The following is a 24,403-nucleotide window of genomic DNA, read 5'->3' as shown; positions in this document are numbered from 1 at the left end:
ATATTTATTTTTACTTACAGCTAATGTGATATGTATAATTTGTTTTTAATGGATTGTGGCCTAGAGTTTAATTGGAGTCATAAAGTCCACATTTGTAATTCACTTGTAATTATGTTGCCTATAAAAGAAAGAGTTGCTTAGAATCTATAACAACATATTAATGAATAGTTTCCATGAGTTTTTAAATTTATTTTAACTTTTCATGAAAAATTCCTTTGATGGATAAAAAGATAAAATTTAGGGTCCTAAAATGGTTAGAATCTTTTTTCTTTACAATTTTTTTTCAATATTTATTTCAATTTTTCAACCATTTCAGTATTGTCTTGTTGGGGCATGCACAACAACAACACAAGGCAAATTAATTTTAGGGAAAGATCTGATAGAGACTGAAGGTCAAGGGGAAGGGTTCAGTTAATACACAGAACAAGCAAGTATTTAACATCTAGACTGGGGTCATTGGTTATACAGGCTAAACATATTTTATATCTAGATATGTTGCAGTGAATACGTTGGAAACCTGACTCTTGGGCAAGGTTGGTTTATTACTCCATGAAATGCATCACAGAGGTCACGACTATTGCTAGGAGAGAGACCGTGAGGATGCTAGAATAGTGGTTACTATGCTTTCTGCAATACCCTTAGAGTGAATGTCTTTGTTACTGCATGTGAACGTATATTTAATGTGCAGTGTGACCTTTCTTTATAGACACATGGATGGAATCATATGTTTTCTGCCAAAACTGACAAAATTATTTTGCAAAATATACTCCAATGTGTCTCTATAATCCAAATAAATGGAAGTATGAAATAATCTGAATTTCCTTGATTGGAAGTCAATCAGGAAATCCAATCTTAAACAGCTTTTACGTAACTCACATGATATTATAGAGGAAAGAAAATTCAAAGCTGGGAGGAAACAAAAATAAGTTTCATTGGAAGAAAATAAAGCAAGTCCCTGGAGAGGGATAAAGAAGAAAGTGCAAGAGAAGGTGATGTCCTCAGGAAAAGTAGAAAGGAGAGTAGAGAAATGCTACTTGTACTAATCTATTGATCATACTACAAGGTATCTTACCACATTTTTCCAAAAGTGTCAAAAGCACCAAATGAAAAGGGAAGAACATATGAATGCTGTCAGAACGGTAAGAGAGAAAATTATTCATGTAACCATGAAGTTGAGAATTTTAACAATCGAATGGCAAGGTTAATAGTGACCTATCCATATAATAGTACATAAAGATTTTGAAGTTATAATGGCTCAAATTATTAGCAAGTTTATTCAAATAATGTTCAGAGTAATAGAAGTGTGTGCCCCAAATAGAGTACAAAGGCCACATTTAATGTCAATGCTGCTTCATGAAATTTTGTTATTTATCAAGAGGGCAAAGCTATCATGAACAAATGCAATTTATAAAGTTGTATGCATCTTCACAGGTGTGAAAATGGGTTAGGTTTACATTTCTGTTGTGCCACTTACTAGCTGGCCAAGTTTTTTAACCTTTCTGCCACTCAATTTTCTTGAGTAGCATAGGGGACAATCATACTTACTACATAGTGTTCTTCTGAGAATTTAGAGTTAATTACATAAAGTGCTTAGTACCGTACTTGGCACGCAGAAAGTGTCATATAAACTGTTATTATTCCTATTATTATTACTGTTGCTATTATGACTTTTCCACACAAAGCTTTGCTACCTTTTGATAGATGTATTTGGTAAACACCAGCTGGCCAAAAAACTGCAGAAATATTCTACAGTGTTTAAATTAAAAACATTGGAAGTCATCTAGAGAGTCCAATTCCATTGATTTAAACCAAAATTAAGACAAATTATATAGGTCATCAATCCACATTGTAAATATTGTTTTGAAACTAGGGGACATTCAGGGCTATTTGTGGGAATGAATTTGAATATTTACCCTGTGCTTTGTTGAAGGGAAATAATGAAGATCAGGTGCCTTGTTTCTTAACAGAGATTCTTGAGTTTAGAGACCCTGCTAGAGTAGAGGGTGGCTTTCACCCTGCAACCCTTGAGAGTAGGGGTATAGACACCTGTTAGGAGTATTTTCGCAAGATAAGGAAGAATTGTTACCTATGTCTCAGGGCATATAAATTAAGGAGAACGTAAAATGTGATCATTTCTTTTTTACAGGTAGAACATGGCTTTATTTATTTATTTTTAATTAAAAACTTATTGAGGTGACATTGGTTAATAAAATTGTACAGGTTTTAAGTGTAGAATTCTATAATACATCATCTGTATATTGCATTGTGTGTTCACCACCTAAAGTCAATTCTCCTTTTGTCACTTTATATTTGACCACCACTATCCTCTTCTACCTCCCCCCTTCCGCTCTGGTAGCCACTAAACTGTTGTCTGTGTCTGAGTTTTTGTTTGTTTGTATTTTTCATTTGTTGCTTTCAGGTTTATATCCACATATGGGTGAAATCATATGTTCTTGACTTATGTGCCTGACTTATTGTGCTTAGCACAATAATCTTACGATTCAACCATGTTGTCATAAATGGCAGTATTTCATCTTTTCTCATGGCCTAGCAGGGATCTTTTCTATAGTTGTGACCAGTTCTTTAAAACACAGTTTTATTTCTCTCAGAAACTCCAGAACACACTGAGAAAGTGCCTGTGTGCAGGAGCCTTACAAATGGCTTCTGTAGTTGCTCTGCGTTGCTAGGTCGGGGAGAGGGAGAAGAAGGAGAGGGAGAGATGTTCTCAGTCACCAAATCAAAGTCCTCAGAACTCAAAGTAATCATCATAAGGAAGTCAATTAAAAACTTATGGGGCCAGAGAAGGACATTCCTTTATTCCTCAATTCATGACAAAAAGGAAGGATCACGACCTGACGCTAGAACCATCGTCCAAGGTGGGACTGGTGCTGGGGGGAGGCTCACAGCCAGCAGTGATCAGTCAGATCCAATGTTGTGTTGAAGGACCTGTCTCAGCCAGGCCCAGATGCAGTCCTAAATGGTCAAAATATTACTCTGGGAATCTGAACAGAAGGGCAGGTTGAACCGGTCAGGCTGCTGGTATCTAGGTTTTGTTCTCCTGTGAGTGAGTCCTGGGTACTTGAAACCCAGAGGAAGGGGTGGCAAACAACACAGGACCTTCTGCGTGGCAGCCAATTCGAAGTTACAGGGGAGAATGCTAGAACAGAATATGGAATATGGGGCTACTGCTGAGAAGAAGACAGAGGAGAGAGGGTGGGAGTGTTTAGGTTGGGAATATAAATACGCATGCCACCCTTATAGAGACCAAGTGAAAAGGTGTGACTAATCCAAATCTGTCCAGTTTGGGTAGAACATGGTTAGGGAAACAAGGCTAGTGCTGAGCTTGTTTATGATTTCTTAGTACCTACCTAATTCAAGATTAACTTGGGAATTGGGACAAGGCTGGGTGGGGATTTAAATTACCTATACAGACGCCAAGTTAAACAACTTGGTCTTCAGATTCCCAGTGAGAGTATAACTTGGGAAACAGAGTAACACATATATTAGTGCTGAAGTTCAATTAAAATAAACTCTTAGAAACTGTAAAACCAGAATAGTCAGTAATGTTACACGTTTACAGTTTGTTTATAACATAAGGTAATTAATTGAATCTTAAATGAATTATTTACTAGTTCATTACTTTAGACATTATGTTTTTTTGGCTATGGTGAAAGAATTTATAGGAACAAGCTCCCCTGACTATATTAAGTTCTTTTATTACAAGGCCATCATAGATTTCATGCCCTTTGAGCAGAGTTACTACCTGATATTATTTTAATCTTCTTGTCTGCTATTGTATATTATTGGTCATTACCAGAGAGAGCACATGGAAGGGATGACCAACCATGCGGAAATATGCATTATTTTCAATCTTCTTGTGACATAGATATGTACATTTTAATGTTGCCTATATCTGAAAATCTGTTCAAGGTAAATCTTAAAGGAGAGCTTAGAGATCATTATACAATGGTTTTGTGCAACTGTTCAGCAAATATCAATCTTTAGAATATCAGCTCTACAATTGTGAGCAGCTACAGTGACAAGGGACCACAAATCATGATGAGAAGAGTAACATAGGCCAGGCATGGGATCAGAAAGCATTGAGAAGAGAGTCAGAAGCCTGTGCTCAGAGTGATGCAGGGTCCAGAGCTTGGCCTGAACCAACCCAAGTGAAAGCTGATGCAGATATGTGGACAAGTCAGATAGGGCAAGCCGACAAGACCAGTGCAGAAGAGAAATGTGGTCTAAGGTCAGAGTCTGAGCAGATGTCACACGAAAGGGCATTTAAACAGCGGAAAAGCTAAGGATATTTTCTGATCGCAGTGCAAATGTCAAGAGCAGATAGTCTTGAAACAACCCAGAAATTCACAACCCAGCAATTAGCCACTACTAACCCTAGAGTAAAGAGATGGTTTACTAGAGTCCAGAGATGGGTAGTGATAGCTTAGCTAGTGGAATCTGGGGTTACAGACACAGAAGAGATACCCCTGCTTCTGGAAGGAAGAATGGGGAGAAATGGCCTGGCTTCCCACTCCCTCATGTCCTAGTAGTGTCTCTCTCCTATTGGCTGAGACTAGCCCTAAGTCAGCTGATGGGTGAACCTGGGCAATGCAGCCTGCAGGGGCCAGCCTCTGGATGCACATCAGGTAAGGGAAGGGTGAGGGCTCTATCTGTGGGCAAACAGGCCCAGGGCGGCACCCCTCCCCCCCCCCCATTTATTCTCTGCTTATTCATAGCTCTAAAATCTGCACTAAATAAAACTGAAGTAACCCAGTGGTAAGCCACACTTACTCTGGAGAGGAGAAGGTTTTGGAGGTCAGAACACTTGCTCAGTGGCCTCACTGCGTAAAAGTATAGTAAACATTTCCCCTAATAACCCTGGTAACTATTTCGTTTCCTTAAGTATCTCGTGATTTCTTGCCAAGAAATCAATCTTGGCCAGCAAACACCAGTACTATGTCAATCTGATAGTCTTGGCATAAGAGTATGTCTCATGGGTTTTTATTGAATGTGTGTACTTCCTTTCTTGTATATGTTGGTCTCACGTTTTCAGTTGTTTGTTATCTGGCTCCTGAGGAGCCTAGAGCTTGCTGAGCCCATGCTGGACAACATGTGCATGGGGGAATGAAGGAGTCAGCCATCTGCTTTCCTTTAGGTTGCTTAAATTCTACTGTTCTGCTATCAAGTAGGTAAAATACACTAAAAAAAAACCAAAAAAAAAAACCTCTATCCATCTTTCTTCTCACTCACACCTTTGTTATTTCTTTCTTCTCTTTTAGCCTTTTCCCTATTTTAATCCACCTCTACAGAGCTATTTGCATAGGCTTTATTTGTTAACAGTTTAGTATTTATTCATTTTTCTGTAAATATTTATTGAACCCAAACTATGTATCTTACACTGACCTAGGTGCTGGTGATTCAGCAGTGAATTTAAAAATGAAAAGTAAGGTCTTGGCTTTCATTGGTCTTGGTGGGTTTTCATTCAGTTAATAGCTAATGGAAATTATTATTGATTGGGAATTTTGTAACTTGTCATCTCTGGTTGATAAGATTATCTATTTTATTTGACTCTTTAACTTGTTTATTGTATAATTTTCTGAATGTAAGAAGAATCTGTAATAAGTTGTTTCTCTCAATGTTACATATAACTAAATTGCAATGACTATCTTTTATCCTCTAACCAGATTTCATCAGTTTCTTTGAATTAACAAATTATGATCATCTCTAGCTATGATTAAAAAACAAAAAAACAAAACTGTTTGGCTTTGAATATAAATCCATATCCTGATCAGGTTTTAGTAGCTAAAATGCATAGATTATTATTGGATAATCAGAGAACTGTCAAGTTTGCATGCTCAGTAATGGAGAGACTTCGTTTATAGTTTAAAGATTCACCTATAAATATATTGCCTATCTGGGACATTCATGCAAAATTCAAGTGATTGAAGGTGAGGGGGGAATTATTCTCATTCTCTACTTGTAATTCTCTTGCATATATTTTTATAGTAAAAGCTAATATTATTTGATTATGTCATGTGTTAACTTGCTCTATTAAACCTACTTCATGTGTAAGTTGTTTGTCTCATTTTTGTTTTCATTAACTATGGCTTAGTCACTGTCTTCTACTGAATTCTCTTGAGTCCATAAGTTCCAAAACAATGTGGTAGAGAATAAATAGGCATATAAATAAGTTTAATTATAAATGTATTAAATACATTCTGCTAAACTCAGAAGATATATAAATTTAGGAATAAGAAAAAATAGGAGCTATGAATATGAATTTGAGGCCTCTAATATTTAAACAGTTCATCAGTAGTTGCCCACTTTTTGGTAATAAATCACTGAATAAATTGTGTATGTGCTTACTTCAAATATTTTATAATCTGATGAGTCTGAGTTTAACGGTGTTGTGTTAAGCATGAAGTAGCTAGAAGAGATGATTTAAATGAGTTGTAAATTAAAACAGCTCTCTGTGTAGGCTGTATCTCTCCCATTGAGATGGAAGGGGATTAAAGTCTTTGTAATTGACGTTTCCCTTTGGTGAATAATAGCAAAAGGTTACAGCATGTCCTTACCTTAAGAGAGCCTCTGAATATACTTATTCTTAATATACTTATTTCAATCTGAAATTCAGAAACTACTGTTTCTGTTTTCTGATTTCCCCCACAGGATACAGATACATGCTTAAAACAGTTAATAGATGTTATTTTTTTGTCTTTAATGTGCCTGAGAAGGAAGCCAGTTTGGATATGAAATTTATTATGTAAAATTTAATGGTAACTCTTAAACTGTAGAAAAGACCTTTTAAATATTTTAATAAATAGAACCAGCAACATTTGAGTTATTTAAGATTTTTTTGTAGTCATCTGAAAATTTTGATTGAGGAAGAAAAATTCTTTTTCACCAAAATAATAAGAAACGATTTTCTCTTAACATTTGATGGATAAAAAGCCTCCATTGCTTTTCATTAAAAGAAAAAAGACTGCATGCGTGGTGCTATGTCTCTGAGTATGTACAACCTGGGATTTTACTAGTGAGGTTATTACTAGTTTGCTTCTTGATGTTACAGAGGTAAATCTGCTTTTAGTAAGGAAAAAAAAAATCTCGTTTATTTTTCTTTAGATCCTCTCAATCATTTCCCCCTCCTTGGATTTAAATTAGAAAGCTTATAGTTTTTTTTTTTCTCTATCTGCAACTAGATATATGATAAAACACATAAATTGAGTTTTCTCAGGACAATCATATGTGGAGCTTTCATAAAGGGAATTATTTTGAAAAAGATTTCTCAAATTGTTTCTATCAAACAAAAATTATACGTAGTTTCACAAGCAGGACAAACTGCCCCATTTCAGAGCGAGGAAAAGAACAATTAACAATAGTACCTGAGTATTTAATGTTAGTAATCTCATTCCATTGTATGTTAATAGCATTTGCTATGTGTTTTAAATTTTTCAAAATCAGTCTAAATATTTCCCAAGTGCCCATTACTGGTCTGGTCTGTAATCTGTGTGCAGGTCATGGGTGACCTTTTATTGTCCAGAGTTGGGAAGATGAAGAGGTTACTGAGGTGAAACATCATTATTCTCTTCTCTTTGTTCTGAAATTGCCATCATTTAAATTCTGTTTTTCAGGCTAAATGTTCTTATGAATTCTTTTAAGTATAATTTGTTCTGCTCACATGGAGTTAATAAACTGGCTGAATCCCTCTCTCAGCTGTTCCCTCCATCTGTCCTGACACAAGCACTGCCTCTTTGAGTCTTATGATTTCTTATTATTACAGCATGCATCACGCTGTGAAAAAGCTAGTGCGACACCCTGGCAGGCGTGATTTGAGAAATAGTTTAGTGCCATCTATCTGTCATGGAAGACCTTTTTAGTATGGAGTTGAACTCTAAGTAGGTTTGTTAATTCAGAATGTATATAAATTTAGAAATAAGTAGGAAGAAGCATGCGCTACAATGGATACGAATTTGATGCACTCTAATTGCGTGTTTAATTTTAGAAAGAGCAATTCATATTTTGTGATTCTCATTTGCTTGGTGAAAGTCAAATCAGTGTCTCTAATTCCTAATATCTGCCATTTGTGGAATTGTAAATTTCCATCTGTTCATGCTGAGTATTCTTTCAGCAGCAAAATGTGAGCAATTTACTAATTGCTTTCCAGAGAAAATATAACTTACATTACATTTCCTATGCCCAGAGCCTCAGCTGTTAAAGTGAAGATGTCTTTTGAATCATATTGGGATTGTTTTGATGCCATGTATTATGTTGTTGGGAGCTTGTCAAAATGTTTGTTGTAGATAGATTTAGCCACCTGCTTTTAGTGGCCGCTCTTGCTACATGACTTACAAGAATATGTACTTCACTAAAAAAGTTTGTCTCTAATTTTAGCAAGTTGTTGTACTGAAGAAAACCTTTTTTCTTGATGTCAGATCATTGGAATATTCAGAATCCATTGAACATATAAGGTTCTTCAATGTCTGAGCTGGACCAATTGAATAGTTCATTCTCAGGAGATCATTGTTTTGCTATCTGGTAGTCTGTGTTCAGGGTTTTCTTTTCATATATTACCTTGAGCCTTTAGACAGTGAATATTAATCTCTTAAGTAGACCGCTGAAGGAGAAGTCTTTTTAAAAGAGGTGGGGAGGGAACAGAAATTATTATTCTAGAACGTTCCTCATTTGGTGCTCTCTGAAAGACAGAGTTATGACGTCCTGTCAAGTTCTTCCAAATCTATGGTGTTTCTTTTTTCTTTTGTCCTAATTGATCTCTTAGATACTCTGAGATCCACCTACTTAATTCAAGGGAATAGGAATTTGTGAAAGTGTATTTTATTTTCTTAGTATTTTTATCCTGGGAAGAGATTATCCAACTGTGGCATCAGTCTAGGATGTCACAATGTAGTGTAATCTATACATTGTGGAAGAAAAAACAAACAAACCAAGCATCTTTTAGAGCTTCTTCTAAGAGATAAGCAAAGAAGTCAATGTCAGAAATTGTAAAGTGCCCTGTCAATGAAAACTTACCGAATTTTATAGTAAGAGAATAATAAAAAGAGGGGGGAACGAACAGGAGTAGGTCAGGAGAGAGAATCTCTGTTAGACAGCTTTGCCTTGAGATAGAGGTCATAAAAATGGCTAACTCTAGGAAACATTAATTATTTGGTAATTTGCATTCCTGTCTCTTTTCTCTACCTGCAGTGTTGCTAAATAATCAAACTATACTGTTCCCTCTCCACAATTTTTTGTCTGTCATAAAAGAATCTCCTCTAAACTACTGTGTATATAAATTCAAGGGCAGCTCGAAAGCACTCTTACCCAGCCTCCAAACATGAGTGTTTTCAGTATAGAACCTTTACTGATAAAGAAACTGATACTGCTCTGCAGAGGTGGGGATGTTTTCTGCAAGGCCCACATGTTAATTATTATATATAAACCCGTTCATTTTAAGGCCACCTCCATTCTATTCCCAGCAATAATGTTATTTGGTAGGTAGCCCTGTTTAAGTTTCTAAATCTGCTCTGGTTTTCTACTTAAGATGTTTTTCTTTGCTCTATCTCTACCAGATTCAATGAGGTTGGGTCGCATGATGAACTTTTTAATTGTATAGACCCCCTTTTATTTTAAATCTCAAAATATACAGATGCCCATCCTGCACAAGTTAACATAATAAATGCTTCTTTCCTCCATATGCGGTGCTGAACACTGAAGGAGAGCTAAAGATGCATTTCCCCGCCCTTCAGAACTCACAGTCTAGCACTAAGCTTTCTTATCCTGAGATTCACTAACCCCTAGAGGTTCCTTGCATGGGCTTCTAAGGGCTTGTTGAAAACATCCTGACATTATATGCCTATATTTATGTGTGTACATCTTCCTAGGGATATAATTCATAGGCTTTATGAGATTTTTGGAGCTTTTACCTACAAATTTAGTTCTCAGGATTTTAAAAAGCACTCTTCTGGTAGGGAAAGTTTTAGATGACAGGGCTACAAAAATATGGATTCTTTACTGTTAGAGTTGACTGTCAGTGAAGATATAACCAAGAGATTTAATTCCTTTTTTGAAAAATCTCAGCTTATTTCCTTAAGGTAAATTTTTTCCTTGTTCGAAAAGACCCTTTCATCTGTAAAGGTCCTACTTTTTAAAAGAAGGGGATACAAGGAGAAGTCACAGATAAATATAAAGCACTACACTTTGAGTTTTCATTATTATGATTTGAGGGGGTGGAAATCTTTGCTTAACTTTGTAGAGTTCAGCTTTATTTTTTTATTTGTTATTTTTTTATTAAATTTATTGGCATGACATTGGTTAATAAAATTATGTAGGTTTCAAGTGTACAATTCTATAACACATCGTCTATATATTGCATTCTGTGTTCACCACCCGATGAGTTCTCCTTCCATCACCGTATATTTGACCCTCGCTACCCTCTTCTACCACCCCTTCCCTCCTTACGCTCTGGTAACCACTAAACTGTTGTCTGTGTCTATAAGTTTTTGTTTGTTTGTCTAGTTTGTTTGTTGCTTTCAGTTTTGTACCCGACATATGAGTGAAATGATATGGTTCTCAGATTTTTTAAGTTTATTAAATATATGAAAAAGTTTCCTGTGTTCCTACGGAAGTTAAAAATAACGTTTCTTCAAGAAATAGAAACAAATAGCTAGTATCTACTTTTCACATAGCTAGCTCTTTTCTTGTGCAATGGAGCTTTCAAGTGTTCATTTGGCAGGTTGGTTTATAGCTTTATGGAGGCCTTATTCTGCAATGAATCACAGATTTCATGAGAATGACAGGTCCAACTCTTCTCATATCTTGCTTCTACTTTGTTTCTCTTAATTAAGGACTTAATTCCTTTGCACCAGTCATTTTTCTCTGCCATGTTTTTCTCCAAAGATTTTTGTTTTTTCCTCCATTTTCTAAAAGGACTAATTTCTTTTCTAGGTAGAGGGGAACATAGGGTTGCATTAATCAAACATCTGTTTTTCAAGGCATGCTTAGAGGTGGTTATACTATCAAAGTTAGGGGGCAAATTGAGAAGCTTCACTTTCTAAGAGAGAAGAAAAAATCGTTAGAAAATATAATCCTTAATGATGCTGAAAATGAATGTGTGGTCAGGTGAAAACAGTTAGTAAATCTGTATGATGTTTATTTTGATTTTTTTTTTTTAGCCCCAAATGAAAACTGTAGAGATGAAGTCAGCATGTCATCAGAACTGTACTAAAACCAAAAGTCTATAGACTAAAAATTTGAGGAGCTGAAGAATCAGAAAAAGGATAGGAAGCATTCTTGAGTGCTAAATCATACCGTGCTTCCCCGAAAATAAGGCGTACCCTGAAAATAAGCCCCAGTTAAGATCATCAGCCAGATGGACACATTTAGTACGTTATGATGATGTTCCAGAAGAAGATGACATGACTGTATTTGAATAAATGTAGATTGTTGTACATTAAAAAATCAGACATCCCCTGAAAATACGCTCTAATGCATCTTTTGGAGCAAAAATTAATATAAGACCTGGTCTTATTTTCGGGGAAACACGGTAGTAACCTACAGATTCAGGGAAAAGGCTGGATTTGAACATTTTCTTTCCAGGTGCAGAATCGTTGCTTAGGCCCAAGGGCATCCATTATATGTGAGGGAAGGTAGAATGGATTCATCCAACGAGACAGAATATTGAAAAGGTTATATTCCCTTTTTATACTTCTATTAAAAGTTTATGGTCTTTCACAGAGTATGTGCTATAATAAAATTATTATGTTCCTTCCTAATGGCAAGATAGTCATAAGAATGATTAAAAAAAACCACTTCCATAACTTGCTACAGGTTTAATATGAGACTTACAGGGTCATTTGTGCAATTCTGGCCCACGATATCTTGTGAAAGAATGAATTTTATTGTTTATGAAAAATACTTTTAATTGATAATGAAAAGAAATTCCCCACAGTTTCTGATTTCCAAGAGAATCTGGTTTCCATTTTTATGTCTTTTTGGAAAGCTGAACTCCTTTCATGTTCTTCTGAAAGAAGTGAGGGTAAAATAGCTATTGATGCCTCAGGCACTTTTTCTGAAAATCCCTTACCTAAGATGTTTGTGATTTTGGATTAAATTCAGCAGAAAGCACTTTTGGTGACTTTGTTTCATGACATGTGCACCAGAATGCTGTTTTCCTAGTACAGCAATCTGTCACCACTTCTTTTTCTGAGGCAGGCTTGCTCATGTTCCATGCTTCACTGCTTTGTGACTCCTGTTTCATTACAAAGACAAGTTTATTCCTAGCCAGAACTCTTACTAATACATTTTTAGAGAATCTTAAATAATGAGTATCTCCCTCACGAACAGGAGGCTTAGCAACAATCTAAGCAAAAAAACTGGCTCACTATGAGTTAATTTATAATATTGTGCCACATAATGTAGCTTCCTCAAACCAAGGAGTCCTGGGCAGTGGGAGAAGACAAAGAGCTACAGTGTGGAGACCAAGGTCATGATACAGGGAGAGAGTAAAGTACAATGGGAGCCAGTCAGGGTCTGTAGCTGGAACACCCATAGTCAAGAACTCATCCTACCCAGATCAGGTTCACTTCTTTCATTCCCTACATTTTTATTGAGCTTCAATCACACAGCCCTACTTCCTGTTATTTAGTAGCTTTAGTATAGTAAGGTTGATAGGTAAGTAAATGAGACATTTTTACTACTCCGGTAAATTCTATGGAAAGGGAAGCACAAGGTGCTACAAAAGCCAAAGAAATAATGTATGACCCATCTTTTAATAGATAGAAGAGGCTTTCGGAGGAAGAAAAATCTTAAATTGGACCGAAGCATGGGCAAGAGTTAGCCAAAGGAAAGGAAAGTGGAAGAGTAGGTTCAAAGACCAGGAGAGAAGAGAGACCTTCTTGTAGTTCACCTGAGGAACTTTGAGGGAATTCAGTTTGACCAAGACAGCAGTGAGGAATGTGACCAGAGACCAAGTCAGCAAGCACCTGTCACTCATCCCCGGTGAAACCCATGCTAAAGGCAGGGAGGATGACGGTAGTGATATGAATCAAAGATGTGTGTTTTAGGTAGACCATTCTTTCTGCTTGGTGGGATGATGAATATTAGCAGAAAGACCAGTTAGTTGAGCAAAAGATGATGATGATAAAATGAGTGTTAATGACAGTGGGGATGAAAAAAGAACAACAGATTCAGAGATTTTTTTTTAGTGATATAAGTGTCACAACTAATCCTCACCCAGATGATATGTAACAATGTTTGAAGAGGTAAGATATTATATGTGAAAGTGCTCAATAAACTTTGAAAACACATAATGTTGCTAGAGAGGGACTTTTTAGTTTATGGGTGTAATCCATAAACTAAAATCGAAATAATTTAAACCCAATAGTTTTAACCTATATGACATAAGGGAAATGAAAATGTCATTTATTTCTATCTTATTAACAAAAAGTTCAATTAAAATTGCTTTCTTTTTAAATTAGTTTTTAGAATATTTCATTACTGAATGAAAAGGCGTGCTATGTTTTAAGAAAATCCACTATATGAGCTACGTTAATTAAATGGAAAAATAGGGGCAACAGGCATGCCTTGCGTTAGTACATAGCTCTCTATTATTGTGTTTGTAAAAAGGAAATTTGTGATTCTCACCCTTTGTCTTCCACAATATATCGGAGAAACTCAGTCATCAACTCATTATGGTCAGCAACACACCAACACTCATGAAGGCAAGGATTCTTGATAGGATGTGAGGGGTAAGGCAGATTCGTGTGTGCAGATTATTAATTGGAAATAATCCCTCACCTTCAGGTGCCTCTGTTCCCCGCCCAATCACTCCCCACCTCCCGCACCCTCTCCCCACCACATACACCTTAGAAATTGTTGCTCTAGGAGAAACTAGAAGATGAGCATTTTGTGTCAATCATTTGCATCATCTACACGGTCCTACCACTCTGCCGTTTCTCAGGATAGTTAATTGATGTAATGAAATGTTTTAATCACTTTCATATTGTCTATTGTATTTAACCTGCTCACCCATGTTTCTATTCTGCGTTACCTCAGCCAGAAGAACCCCTACCCCTACCCTCGGATACCGTCATTCCCATTTTACAGAATTTTAAAATGACTCTTACACCATCCCACAGCTAAAACCAAGGTTCTAAGCCAGGGCTCACTTTATTATGTCACAATATCCTTTAAATAATTCTATTTTTCTTTACAAAGGAGGTCTTTAAATAATTTATGTACCGACAAAATGTGGAATAAAAATGAATTTGCAGTAATAATATTTACCACTTTTTTCTGATAAGCATCTTGTGCATAGAAGTGGTACATGTATGTTTTCTTATATAATTTTCCAGATGTATTGAACCCATGTAGGTGTAAGAGATAGTAATTATCTGCTTAAAAGAACTCTTTTAACTAGATTGAAAAAATTTTTTTAAATTGAGAATCTTTATATCATTCTAAGATTTTTCAGAAAGATTAGTGCTAGGAGAGGAAAAACATAAAGATTTATAATGAAAAAACTGTATATTTTAAAATGAATAAAAGTACTTTGGAATTAAAAAAATATTAAATTTTAAATTAAAATACATTACTATTCCTATAATGCCAGTAGGTTTAGGCAAATCAATTTTTCCTTAATGAAGTTTCTAATTCTGTAACTCTGTTTCTGTATTCACTGTGGTTTCCTATCCTGGGGCTACTCATTTATTTTAACTGGAGAAGTATGGTTTTCTATAGTTACTGTCTCTAGAATGAATTGTTTTTAAGTCACGTTACTGATATAGGAGTGCTGAAGATCTTTTCCCCCTGCTCATTTGCTTCTGTTTTGTGACAGTAAGGCTGAGGTACAAATGACATGTGGCCTTACTAGGCTGACTCAGCAGTATTTGTGTTCAATGTGTTGAATTTTCACCCAGAACATTTTTCTAGCTCATTTTTGTCCTATAATGTACCACTGAGGCCAGTGTGGCCTTTTGCCTTTGGAAAGTCTTGCAGTACAAGCTGTTGCTTCTCATAATTTTAAGTTAACATTTTTTTCTTTAGAACCTACCCCATGCCATTATCATATCACACATTATGTTGAAATGATACATTTTTATGTGTATCTACCCAAGTCCACTGCTCTCAAGTTCCTTGGGAGCAGAAATTCAGCTTTGCCTACTGAGTGCAGAGAACAGTGAGCGTAGTGGCTGATACATATTATATGAACAACAAATGTCATTTGAGTTTAATTAAACTGTGCTTCGCTGAGCACTTCTTTAGTGTTTATAAAACCCTTTCTCGTATCCAATCTTATTTAAGCCTCAGAAAATCTCTAGAGAATAATGATTATCTTCAAACAGCCTTACTGACGTTACCATCTAAATATATCCTTGTTCAAATTACTCCACACAAACATCGTCTCTACCCTGGACCATGTAATGGTCTCTAAGTTATCTCTCAGCTCCACTCTTGTCCCCTGTGGTCTATTCTCCAGAGTGCCTAGAGCTTTCCTTTTAAAATGTGAAACAAGGTACATAATTCCTCTGGTAATACTCTCCAGTGGCTTCTCATTTTACTTATAATAAAACTCAAAGTATTCACCATGGCTTACAAGGCTCTCTTCAGTGTTTTCCCAAATTTTATTAGAACCCATAGTAAGAAAGGTGTTTTTATATGGTGACCCAGCATACATGTGCGCGCACACATGTATGCACACACACTGAGGAAAACCTTCATACTCTGATATTTTCCATCTCAGTCTACTCTTCTTGGTTATGTTAAAAGGTGCAAGTAATGACCCATCAATTTGTTTCATAACTGCAGTTTGCTTTACTTGATCTGACCCCCTCCTACTTTTCTGATTTCATTTTCTGTGCTCCCCACTTCCACTCGGCTCCAGTGTCCTGGCCTTCTTGCTGTTCACTAACCATGCTAAGCAAGCTTCCCCCATCAGGGTATTTGCATTGCAGTTTCTTCTGCCTGGAACAGTCTTACTCCAGATATCCACATGGCTCCCTCCATTACTTCATTCAAATCTTGGCTCAAATCTTACCTTCTCAAAGAAGTCTTGTTGAATGCCTATCATATATTACGTACAGTGTTTGATTCTGGCAAACAGAGATACAGTCTTTGTGCTCAAGACTTTGTCCCCACAGTCTAGTGAAAAGTAAATGTTGAAAGATAAGTAGCCCAAATTTTAAGCTTATTGAAGCACATAGAAAAAACTCAACTCAGTAATGTGGGTTAGAGAAAGCTCTAAATAAAAACATGGAGGATAAAGTAGGAATTATCCAAGTGAAGAGAGACAGGAAGAAGAAAGGGTTGTGCAAAAATCCCAGGATCAAGGGAGGATTGGAGAACTGCAGGTGTTTGGAGGTGACCCACTGGAGAAGGGTGAGAAATGATTCGGTCTGGTAAGTAGGTAAGGACGGAGTCTCTACCTAGTGTGATGGAGCGTGCACTCTATTCTAAGGGTGAAGGGAAACCATTCAAATCTAGCAAGCAGAAGAATTGCATTATCAGATTTGAATTTTTTGAAGGTCACTCTGTCTGCAAAGTGGGATTAGTGTAGAGAAAAAGCAGACGGAAGGCAGGGGAGTAATGTGTAGTAAACGTGGGTTAAAACTGATGGTGGCTTGCGAGGAGACGTGGACAGAAGATTAAAGAAATATTTAGAAGCTAACGATCAACATGAATTATAAATGATTAGATTTTGGGCTTAGGATGGTAGAATTCAAAGATGCTATATATATAGCATATATAGCATATAGTAATTAGTTAATAAATAGACGTTAAATGAATGAATGGAAAAAAAGCAGATTTAAGACTTGAACAGTGGATGATTGGTGGTATAATTGCTCAGCCTTTTCAATTAAAGAACCATAGAAAAATTTAATTTCCAAGGAATAATAAAGAGATTTTCCTTTTCAAGATATTATTTTTCGATGGTATAAAGCTAATAATTTGTGACCTAACATCTGAGAAAGCTACAGAACAGAATAAAAAAAAAAATAGAGAAAACTGAATTTAACTTGCTTGTCAAGCCACTGGGACATTATTTAATTAAGTTTTCTAATTGCACCCAGTTCAAATTATAATTAAAATTTGCATTACTAGCTTTTAAAGCTTCCTGTGGACCCTTAGTGCTGTGATATCTCCAAACATTAGTGCTTTCCATATATGGCAAATTAGAATACAATGCTTTGCCCATTACTAGTTCTTAAGAGAGGTGTTTGTTGAATTACCTGAAATTATATTTGTTACGACATTGGGTAGTAGTTTCTTCTTGAGTAAAGCAGTATATGAAATATTTCTAGATAAGAGTTATTGCAAACGAAGTGACTTGCCCAAGGTCATTTGTCTTACTAGTGTCAGAGTCAAGGCTGCTGTGAACCCTGTGCTCTTTCCATTGTTCCTGTCAGGAAATCTGTGACTTATTCAAGAAGTTCAGAGATTCTCCTAGCTCACTTTGGCCAAAGACTGAATTTTATTATGAGACACAAATCTCATGTCCACTTGGATTACAATTCACAAATCTCTCTGTTTCTGTCCTTTAAAACTGGAGCACGTGATGGTTTCTATCCACAGATCACTGTTTTCTACAGAGAAATATATATCATTGAAGACTGAACAAAATCACTTTTATTCTCTAAGATATTTTCCCTTCTTTCTCTGTAGATAAGGCATACTTAGACAAATGACAAAACTTGCTTTGATTACTGTATAAATAGTTAGACTAGAGGTCTTAATCTTGGCTGCATGTTCAAATTACCTGGGGAGCTTTTAAAAAACCTGATGCCCAGATTTCACTTCAGACTAATTAACCCCAAATCTCTGAGAGTGGGATTCCAGCATCAGCATTTTTAAAGCTCCCAGATAATTTCAATGTGGAACCATAGTTGAGAACCCCTGGATAAAAGCAATTTAATGAAAATGAACTCACACTCAAAGCATCTTTTACCTATTGTTTGCTTTTTCTCCAACCACAAGGTGGCAGCATCACAATACAGTGCACATACTGGCCTCTATTGAGTGGATGTGGAAATTTGTATCTCCAACACTAGAAGCATTTTGAGGGTTCCTCCAGCTAGAGACAGCATTGACTTTTTCCCTGCTGTTGTTCTCTGTTGCTTTGTTTACCTAAGAAAACTTTCAGATATATTTATTTCAACCAGTTGAATTAGCAGGAACTATATTATAAGCTACAGTTGGGTGGAAAAATGCAAAGAACATGGATTTTGTGTTCAGGGAGATTTGGATTTAAATACTTCCTCTGCCACTTGCCAATAGGTACTTTAGTCTCTGAGCTTCAGTTGTATACCTAGGAGAGGAGGGTTGTTGTAAGGACTGAATGAGATAATACATGAAAATCAACCGTGTATGAATGGTACTAGGGTGATGAAAATGTTGAGGAGGAAAGTGATAATCTGTGATAGAGCCAGTGACACAAAGTCCAGGAAAACCCAGGATACAGCACTTTTTCATGTACAGTCAGTCTTTTCTGTGTGTAGGTCTCTTTTTCCCTGTGTGTGTGCTATCTTTCATTTCCCACTGGTGCTTATACAAATAACCATGTTCTAGCCACCTTCATTTTAAAGAACAAATAATCAAAGTCAGTATTTTTATTTACTACACCTTTCGACATGGAGGGTGCTATTAGCAAAAGAAGTACCTTCTACCTTTATAATCAAGTTTCTGGGAAAAAAATAGCTTTTGTTTGCTTATAATTACTCTAGTTCACTTCTCAAACTTTGAAACTGCTTCGTCTAAGATCACCAGTGGCCTCTTAGGTGCCAAGTGCAAAGCACATTGGCATCTCATCCACCTTTGCCATTTGTATAGGCTGATGACACCCTCCTTCCCGACACGTTTCCCAAGTGATTGCTGGAGTACACCACACCTGTTCTCCAGTCTCCTTTGCTGTCTGAGTTGTTTTCTTTTCCCTTAAAATTGTGGCTCCCAGGAGTTTTCTCTTACAGTCCTCATTTCTTTTCTCCCTGGGAATCTTAGTTTGACCACAGCCTTAATTTTATTGACCACAAATGACATTCAGATCTCTATATTGTCCTATGTAGTTTTCCTAAGTTCCAGATCTATACATCTAACAATGACTGGCATTTAAATAGGCATCTCAAAATTAGCATGTCAAGTACTGAGCTGCACACATCCCTTATTCACACAACTGCTGTCCCCCCGTCCCCACCACCATCACATTGCCCCTTTCAATCCAGGGCACTACTCTCCATCCAGGTGATTGAGCCAAATCCCTAGGAGTCATTCTGTTCTCCTTCCTCTGCCCCTTCATACCCAAATTCTCAAGGCTTATCACTTCTTCACTACCCCCCTTATAATACTTTTAAAGGGTTATTCAATCTCATAATTCTTCATTTCTGACCTCAGACTTACTCTTTAACGCAGCCCAGTCTGATTTCTGCATCCAAACAGTTCTTGTTGAGGCCACTAACTGTCATTCACGCATCCCTGTCCATCCTCCATCCTCCCTATCCATCCCTGAGAGCACTTCTTCAACGATCACTTGCACTGAATCCCCTGCCCAGGCCCTGCTTGAGGACCCAATGTAAGACAAGCTAGCAAAGGAGAATTAATGAGATGAGTTTCCAGAGACAGATTTTATTAACCTTTTACCCCCCTTTGCGTAGTATTAATACCTTTAATTCACCAGATGTTTAAAGGTATCTATTTCATCTGTAGGATGAGATTGTTTAGTTTTTGTTCAAGAGCATCAACAGAGATCCTGAAACTTGCCTAAGCAATTTTAAAAACAACTGATAGTACATCACAAGCTGCCATAGTGCACTTTTAGACGACAATGAAATTTTTGGTAATTGGAAACCAAGTAAGACCACAATATAGAGAAACTATTTAACTCTGGAAAAGAACTATATTTAGTTAATTATTGTGATATTGGTATTTCACTTTTATTAATTTGGCAGATTGCTGATAAGATGTTAAGCAAATATTAAGCTCCATTGTAGATAATGAACTGTTCTGGGTGCTACTGAGAATATAAAGGTTTTAGAAAAAAAAAATAGAACATATTAAATGTTCATTAGCCAAAAATAAACAAATCAATAAATAAAAGTACATATCATTTAGTGCTATATAAAAATTATTCTATTAAATATTTGTTTTCTAATCAGAGGTTAAAAATTTAAGAAATTCTAGTCATCAAAAATTTTAAATACATTTGGAACACTTATTCTATATGTATAGATTGAAGGAAATATAAAATCAAATTTGGCACATTTTCTTAAATGGATTTTTCTGATCTAATATTATACTAAAATTCACCCTTCCTGGTTGAAGCCTTACAATAAATCATGCATCTTTTGGCAATCCTCAAACTGCAAAGTTAATAACAAAAAAAGTGCGTTTCAATAGGACACAATATCATTTGTGTTTTTTTTTTTACTCCAGTTGCTGAGTTAATAGAGAATTCATACACTGAAAGACAATGCTATTTAAAGCTCTCGTTGGCATTTTCAGCACAAAGATAAAAAGTGGAACAAAATTATACTTCATACTTAATTAGGATAAAAGAAGCACAAAACAAACACCAACAACTTGATGATTGTCATCTGGTTCAGAAGATGACTGATATGGAAAAAATGTTCAGGCCCAAAGATGGGTAAAAAAAGCAACTTTGTACAACTTAGATTTCTCATATCTGGTTCTCATCTCTTTTGAGATGTATAGAGTTCCTGATGTTGTCCAAGATTTGAGCAAAAGCGTTCAGGAATATAACTGTTGACTACTTGGGTGATAGTTGTCAACTCTAGCTACATGTATAGACTGACAGAAAATTGTAACAGAAATCAGAGTGGCAGGCTCAAATTTGTCACTAATGAAAACTTTTGTAAAGTGTTGAATTATTCAATCTGATGTTTCTTCAACCCATAAGCATTTCTTTATTCTATCTTTTCCCATAAGATATTAAACATTTTATTCCTAACTCTGCCACTAATTAAGTCTATGACCATGGACAAATCACTTACGCTGTCTGAGTTTTTCTATTCTTATTTGTAAATTGAACAAAGATGACACTAGAGAATCTCTAAATTCTCTTCCATCCTAACATTCTATGAGGCTGTTGAAAACAAGATTATCTTGAAGAAAAGGAAAGAATAATTTATACATTTTACTCAATAAAGTATTATTTAAATATATGATGTAAAATGAAGTCCCAAGAAAGAGCAACTTATGCCTTGGGAGAATCAGAGATTTGAATGGGCTCTGATTAAAGACATCTCTTAGGCCAGAAATCATGCCCAGAAACAAGAACTTGAGAATGCCAACAGAAGCCATATTCCTCAATCCCAATTTTATTATGTGGAATTGTACTCTTTTATGTACTTGTACTTTTGGCAAAAACCATATCTTATAGCTGAGCTTTACTGAAAATAGAGAAAATGGAAGGAAATGCTGACATCATGTCTTAGAGCAGCAAAGGGTACAACTGCAATTGTTGAGACCCAGTGGTAGAAAAATGTTGCAGTTCGCTTGTTTTCCCCATCCTCTAATTACTACCTTCCTGAGGTCTCTACTATGTCATGTCGCAGCATTACTATGTAGGATGCTCACGTAATTATCCTCCAAACATTTATGAGAGTAAAAGGACTGAGGGCTACTAATAACTACAAGGACAACAAACACTAACTGAAACTGTTGGGGCAAACTGAGACATACAGTCACCCTACTGGCTTGTGTTTCTATTGTTTTATAAAGATGTTTACTTTAAATATTGTTTGATTAGCCCTTATTTTAGATTCATCCCAATTGCTTGTTGTTCTGACTTACTCTTTAAATTGGATTTTAATCAAAGTTTCACCATTAATTCACGATGTGACTTCAATATTTTTTAAAAGAATTTCTTTGAATCTTAGTTTCCTGATCTGCGGATTATTAGGGCATATATAAAGAGCCTAGCATATAGTATCTTCTCAGAAAATAAGTGACAGAACTTAATTAGATAGAGAACAATATTCTCCATGTATCAAGCCCTCAGAGATAGTTGGAGAGCAGATCTGTGAGCATTATACCTGTCTTTTTTCCCCCAGTGTCACAATCTGTTCTGCAGTTCCTTTTTGTTTTATTCATATGCAATATCCATATTTGTAATAAGGATATTTCTTCTATATTGTTCCAATTTTTTAGGGGCTATATCATATTAATGTCCCCCAACAAAGATCTATATGGGTGTGGTGGCAATTTTGAGGTTTGGAAACTTATCTGGGTTTCAAAGGCATGCTTTCCATCGTGTCTTTCTGGTGCCTGAAAGCCAAAATCTTCATTTGTTTCATTTACATAAAATTGACAGTTACTTCCTCTTTTGGAAACACTCTGATCTCTTGATTTCTGTATGACTGCAATATCTTCATTCTCCATATATTTCTCTAAATGTTTCTTCATCTTCTTCCTCCTTCGTCTCTTCTTCCTTCTTCTCCTTGAGCTAAAGATTGCTGCCCAAGCGCATGTACATGTGTAATTGAATATGACATTACTCTCTTTGGATTATTGGTCAATTACTCTTGTATATTGTTATGTGAGAGACATCTTTATGTAACTGTACCTTCCAGGGCAGATAGGTGATTGCATCTTCTCTTAAAAACAAACAAACAAACAAAAACCACCCTGTACATGTAGTCCTTTCAGCCATAACTATAATGCAACTGTGTTTAAAGCAGCTCTCTTGGTTTATTGAAAGGAAAAATCTTGGACTCAGTACTTTGCTTTCTTTCATTGTGGTGTGGTTGTGGCTAGAGTTGATGTACTTTGTGCTTTATACATCAGTGACAGCTAGATGCTGAAGCTCCAAGGAAAACTTCTCTCAATATCGTTTTGTGGCAAAGAAAAAATGGCATTCATAAACTTTAACAAGAACTGTACTCTTGAGCCACGTTCAATTTTGAAACTTGAATGGAAAAATCCACTGCACCGAGAAGCCAGCCACACAGGATCCTGAGCTGTCTATTGTTAGAAAAAGAAAGTGGCGGCAACAAACGCAGAGCTCTGGGGGCCTCTGAGAGCTTGTGCGCACTGCGTCCAGCAGGGGGCGAGTTCGAGGCCCACTTTGGGACCTCACCACAGCTCAGGAAGGGGCAAAGCAGGAAAGCTGCCACTTGACAAAGGATCTTTCGTAACCAGAGTTTGGCTTTGCATTAGCTTACTTAGCTGACAGTTTCACAGATTTTCAAAAATAACTTTATTTTATTCATTCACTCATTAAATCATAATCTTCCTTTAATTTGGGAGTTCTTTATAATTTGGGGTGGACCTGACTACCGTCCTGCCTTAGGTCCCCAGGGCAGTGCCTGATTGATTATATCCCAGTCCTCTTACCTTTCTATAGTCAGTGTGTCTTTGTTCTCACTAGTGTCGTGGGGCAGGGGACGGTCTCGTTTTGCTTAGTCCTTTCAGTAAAAGCTACTCAGCTGACCACGTCTGAATCACAGTGGCTCGTTTAAAGTTTCCGCCTCAGTAGCAATCACTGGTGTTAAAGGAATGTCTGGCTTCATCAGTAGTTCTCAATCATTCAATATTATGCTCGAGTTGCCCCACCACAACTGGGCAAAGTCTCCTATGTTTATATCCAGCAACTTCTGTAGTATGTGAGGCTGTCCTAACATGCCACGGCTAGGATGAATATTCATGTTTGTCCATGTCTGTCATGATTCAGGCCACCAGAGATTCCAAATGCAATATAGAAGGGCCAGAGTGGTATTTGGGTGCTGCTCCTGGGCCAGAAAACCTCCCACAAAAGCCAGAAGCTGTCTCTGAAAATCTTGTCCAAAGCCATCCTACAACAGCTGTTTTGGAGGGATGCGTGTCCTAATAAGCCTGAGTCACTTTATTGAGTAACTCTTTTAGTTTCTTATAGAAACTGTTGCTTTTGGAGTACTGGAAGGGATGAATTCTAGAGTTCCCTGTTTCATGGCACCTGACAGTTTGTAGCTCTTCTTTTCACCCGATCCGTTTCCAGCTGGTATAGCTTCTCAACCTCTTTCCTCTGCCTCATGATTAATTTCTTTCCATGTCACTTGGCCTGAGTTGGAGCTACCTTAGGTCACCATGATAGATCTCCCCAGGTCCAAACATCAGGAAGAAGAGGTCAGGGTTTTTATCTGAGATTCTCCTTCCTGGAAGGCACTTAGATTTATGAAAATCTACTTTCCCATCTTTGATCTCCTCACAGCAAGAGGAATGGTGATTCCATAAGTCAGACTGAAGGCCCTGCCACATCATTGCTCCTGTTCTGGGGGAGCAACATGGGGCACTCAAGGGTTCAAGGTGACCCACCTCTATAGACAACTGGCAGCTTCCGCTGGAGGGGGAAAAATATCTGAAACAATTTAAATATAGGGCACACAGCTATACATAAAGGTGTTTTGTTATGCTTCATGAAAAA

The 24,403-nt window shown here is 36.6% G+C and overlaps 1 protein-coding gene across 12 annotated transcripts in view; it reads left to right on the top strand.

Moving 5' to 3' along the window:
* Positions 1-24,403, top strand: part of MAPK10 (mitogen-activated protein kinase 10) — a 287,095-nt gene that overhangs the window by 240,883 nt on the left and 21,809 nt on the right. The window lies entirely within an intron of this gene.

Source organism: Rhinolophus ferrumequinum, chromosome 5, assembly GCF_004115265.2.
Source record: "Rhinolophus ferrumequinum isolate MPI-CBG mRhiFer1 chromosome 5, mRhiFer1_v1.p, whole genome shotgun sequence".
NCBI lineage: Eukaryota > Metazoa > Chordata > Mammalia > Chiroptera > Rhinolophidae > Rhinolophus > Rhinolophus ferrumequinum.
Note: the sequence above shows the minus strand (reverse complement) of the source record. Positions and strands in the feature narration are given on the sequence as shown.